The sequence below is a fragment of the Oncorhynchus clarkii genome, chromosome 1 (assembly GCF_045791955.1).
Source record: "Oncorhynchus clarkii lewisi isolate Uvic-CL-2024 chromosome 1, UVic_Ocla_1.0, whole genome shotgun sequence".
Taxonomy (NCBI): Eukaryota; Metazoa; Chordata; class Actinopteri; order Salmoniformes; family Salmonidae; genus Oncorhynchus; species Oncorhynchus clarkii.
In genome coordinates this window covers 83,969,537-83,974,536 of record NC_092147.1, presented here as the reverse complement: position 1 = coordinate 83,974,536, position 5,000 = coordinate 83,969,537, and the positions used below count along the sequence as shown (strand labels likewise).

The following is a 5,000-nucleotide window of genomic DNA, read 5'->3' as shown; positions in this document are numbered from 1 at the left end:
ACACCATTACTGGTCCTGTAGGGGAATAACACCATTAGTGTCCTGTAGGGGAATAACACCATTAGTGACCTACCATTAATCAGGGGAGGGGAGTTTTGTCTTGCTCGCCTCTAGTCCACATACACAAGTAGAGGGGAAGAGAGTTGGAGAGGTAGAGGGTATGAGGCGGAGGGTTGGCGAGGTAGAGGGTATGGGGTGGAGGGTTGGCGAGGTAGAGGGTATGAGGTGGAGCGTTGGCGAGGTAGAGGGTATGTGATGGAGGGGTAGAGGATATGGGGCAGAGGGGTAGAGGGTTGGAGAGCTAGAGGATATGGGCGCAGGGTTAGAGGATATGGGGTGGAGGGATATGGGGCAGAGGAGTAGAGGATATGTGGTGGAGAGTTAGGGGGTGGAGGGGTAGAGGATATGTGGTGGAGAGTTAGGGGGTGGAGGGGTAGAGGATATGTGGTGGAGAGTTAGGGGGTGGAGGGGTAGAGGATATGTGGTGGAGAGTTAGGGGGTGGAGGGGTAGAGGATATGTGGTGGAGAGTTAGGGGGTGGAGGGGTAGAGGGAAAGTCACCTCAGAGGTATAGTATCATAAATAGACGACCTGCCGTGTGTGTGTGTGTGTGTGTGTGTGTGTGTGTGTGTGTGTGTGTGTGTGTGTGTGTGTGTGTGTGTGTGTGTGTGTGTGTGTGTGTGTGTGTGTGTGTGTGTGTGTGTGTGTGTGTGTGTGTGTGTGTGTGTGTGTGTGTGTGTGTGTGTGTGTGTGTGTGTGTGCGCGTGTGTGCGTGATGCGTGTTAAATGCCTGTGTGGGTGAGGACACATGTTAGGTGTGTGTGTGTGGTTTCATGGACCAGGCCTTGCAATGATGTAATCCTGTTTACAGCTCTCTTCCTTCTTTCATTCAGCCCTTCTCTCGTTCCTCCTCTCCTCTCCTCCTCTCAACCCATTGAGGAATTTGCTGCGAGACGGGGCCTGACAAATAGGCTTTCACACACACACACACACACACACTCCCTGGTCCCAAAAACCTTACCACACTTCTGTATGGGGAGTAGAAAGAGAAAGAGGTGTGAGACGTAGAGAGGTAATGTAGTCACAACAAGAGGAGAGAGGTAATGTAGTCACAACAATATGAGAGAGGTAATGTAGCCACAACAAGAGGAGATAGGTAATGTAAACACAACAAGAGGAGAGAGGTAATGTAGTCACAACAAGAGGAGAGAGGTCATGTAGCCACAACAAGAGGAGAGAGGTCATGTAGCCGCAACAAGAGGATAGAGGTAATGTAGTCACAGCAAGAGGAGATGGGTAATGTAGCCACAACAAGAGGATAGAGGTAATGTAGCCACAACAAGAGGATAGAGGTAATGTAGTCACAACAAGAGGAGAGAGGTAATGTAGCCACAACAAGATGATAGAGGTAATGTGCCCACAACAAGAGGAGAGGGAGAGAGGTAATGTAGCCACATCAACAAGGGAAAAGGGATAATGTAGTCACATCAACAATGGGAGAGAGGTAATGTAGTGACATCAACAAGAGGAGAGCAGTAATGTAGTCACAACAAGAGAGCGGTCATGTAGTCACATCAACATGAGGAGAGAGGTTAATGTTTCCACAACAAGAGGAGATTGAGAGGTAATGTAGTCACAACAAGAGAGAGGTAATGTAGCCACATCAACAAGAGGTGTGAGAAGTAGAGGTAATGTAGCTATATCAACGAGAGAGGTAATGTAGTCACAAGAGGAGATAGGTACTATAGTCACATCAACAAGAGGAGAGAGGTAATGTAGAAACAACAAGAGGAGAGCGGTAATGTAGTAACAACAAGAGGAGAGTGGTAATGTAGTAACAACAAGAGGAGAGCGGTAATGTAGTCACAACAATAGGAGAGTGGTAATGTAGTCACAACAAGAGAGCGGTTATGTAGTCACATCAACATGAGGAGTTAGGTAATGTAGCTACATCAACTAGAGGTGCGAGAAGTAGGGGTAATGTAGCTACATCAACATGATGAGAGAAGTAGAGGGAGGTAATGTAGCTACATCAACAAGAGAAGAAGCAATGTAGCTACATCAACAAGAGAAGAGAGGTAATGTGGCTACATCAACAAGAAGTGAGGTAGAGGTAATTGAGCTTCATCAACAAGAGTAGAGTGGGGTAATGTAGCTACATCAACAAGAGGCGTGAGAAGTAGAGGTAATGTAGCTACACCAACAAGAGAGAAGTAGACATAATGTAGCTACATCAACAAGAGAAAGAAGTAGAGGTAATGTAGCTACATCAACAAGAGAAAGGTAATGTAGCTAAATCAACAAGAAGAGATATAATGAGGTAATGTAGCTACATCAACAAGAGGAGAAATAAATAGGGGTAATGTAGCAACATCAACGATAGAGGTAATGTAGATACACCAACAAGAAAAGATAAGTAGAGAGGTAATGTAGCTATAGCAACAGGAAGAGAGAGAAGTATAGAGGTAATGTAGCTACATCAACAAGAGGTGTGATAAGTAGAGAGAGGTAATGTAGCTACATCAACAGGAAGAGAGAGAAGTATAGAGGTAATGTAGCTACATCAACAAGAAGAGAGAGAAATAGAGGTAATGTAGCTACATCAACAAGAGCGAGATAGAGAGAGGTAATGTAGCTTCACCAACAAGAGAGAGAAGTAGAGAGAGGTAATGTAGCTACATCAACAAGAGCGAGATAGAGAGAGGTAATGTAGCTTCACCAACAAGAGAGCGAAGTAGAGAGAGGTAATGTAGCTACATCAACAAGAGCGAGATAGAGAGAGGTAATGTAGCTTCACCAACAAGAGAGCGAAGTAGAGAGAGGTAATGTAGCTACATCAACAAGAGCGAGATAGAGAGAGGTAATGTAGCTTCACCAACAAGAGCGAGATAGAGAGAGGTAATGTAGCTACATCAACACAGCATAGAGCACCAGGTCAAATGGCCACCTGGTACCTACAGCACCATGTGAATCACAATAAAGAGGAATATTTTCTGATCTTTCTGATTTTAGAATCACAGTTGTCATTTGTATAGAATACAAAGAGGGATTTGAACTCCAATCGTTCGTTCTCTCTTCGTCGTTGGGAATGATCCGTGTGCTCGGGGCGCCCTAACCTGGTCCTCCCTCAGCAGCACACTGCCTCATATCAGATATCATGGGGAATTACTTCTGCTTTTTCTCATTACACACACACACACACACATTGCAGTGTGTTAATTCATTGATGGGTCTTTTCAAAGGCCGTGATGATAAAAACTCAAAATATTCTCCTGTTATTGATTGTCCTTATCAGTCATATTTCAATGGTCTGTCTGTCTGTCTCCGGGGTTACTGCACTGTGCAATCACTTCCTACACAAGAAGGGGGAGGAGAAAGAGGGAGAGGAGAAAGAGGGGGAGGAGAAAGAGGGAGAGGAGAAAGAGGGAGAGGAGAAAGAGGGAGAGGAGAAAGAGGGAGAGGAGAAAGAGGGAGAGGAGAAAGAGGGGGAGGAGAAAGAGGGGGAGGAGAAAGAAGGGGAGGAGAAAGAAGGGGAGGAGAAAGAAGGAGAGGAGAAAGAAGGAGAGGAGAAAGAAGGGGAGGAGAAAGAGGGGGAGGAGAAAGAAGGGGAGGAGAAAGAAGGAGAGGAGAAAGAAGGGGAGGAGAAAGAGGGGGAGGAGAAAGAAGGGGAGGAGAAAGAAGGAGAGGAGAAAGAGGGGGAGGGTGTCTTGTCTATCAGATTAGAAATAAATGGTTTTGACTCTCTTCTCCTCCATTTTGACTTTCCCCCTCTATTCTGCTCTCTTCCACCCTCTGTTTCTTTCTCTGTCTCCATCTCTCTCCTCTCTTTTAACTTCCTTATTTATCTATACTGTACACCAGGGGTCATCAACTAGATTTAACGTCCTTATTGATCTATACTGTACACCAGGGGTCATCAACTAGATTTAACTTCCTTATTGATCTATACTGTACACCAGGGGTCATCAACTAGATTTAACTTCCTTATTGATCTATACTGTACACCAGGGGTCATCAACTAGATTTAACTTCCTTATTGATCTATACTGTACACCAGGGGTCATCAACTAGATTTAACGTCCTTATTGATCTATACTGTACACCAGGGGTCATCAACTAGATTTAACGTCCTTATTGATCTATACTGTACACCAGGGGTCATCAACTAGATTTAACTTCCTTATTGATCTATACTGTACACCAGGGGTCATCAACTAGATTTAACGTCCTTATTGATCTATACTGTACACCAGGGGTCATCAACTAGATTTAACGTCCTTATTGATCTATACTGTACACCAGGGGTCATCAACTAGATTTAACTTCCTTATTGATCTATACTGTACACCAGGGGTCATCAACTAGATTTAACGTCCTTATTGATCTATACTGTACACCAGGGGTCATCAACTAGATTTAACGTCCTTATTGATCTATACTGTACACCAGGGGTCATCAACTAGATTTAACGTCCTTATTGATCTATACTGTACACCAGGGGTCATCAACTAGATTTAACTTCCTTATTGATCTATACTGTACACCAGGGGTCATCAACTAGATTTAACTTCCTTATTGATCTATACTGTACACCAGGGGTCATCAACTAGATTTAACGTCCTTATTGATCTATACTGTACACCAGGGGTCATCAACTAGATTTAACGTCCTTATTGATCTATACTGTACACCAGGGGTCATCAACTAGATTTAACTTCCTTATTGATCTATACTGTACACCAGGGGTCATCAACTAGATTTAACTTCCTTATTGATCTATACTGTACACCAGGGGTCATCAACTAGATTTAACTTCCTTATTTATCTATACTGTACACCAGGGGTCATCAACTAGATTTAACTTCCTTATTGATCTATACTGTACACCAGGGGTCATCAACTAGATTTAACTTCCTTATTGATCTATACTGTACACCAGGGGCCAGGGTCAGAACATAATTACAAATCATTTGTAGACTGCAAATTGACCGCAAGAAGCCC

General features: G+C 43.9%; 1 protein-coding gene across 1 annotated transcript in view; it reads left to right on the top strand.

Annotated features, from left to right (window-relative positions):
* The window catches only part of LOC139409794 (EH domain binding protein 1), a 388,012-nt gene that overhangs the window by 224,837 nt on the left and 158,175 nt on the right, over positions 1–5,000 (top strand). The gene's annotated exons all lie outside the window — the stretch shown is intronic.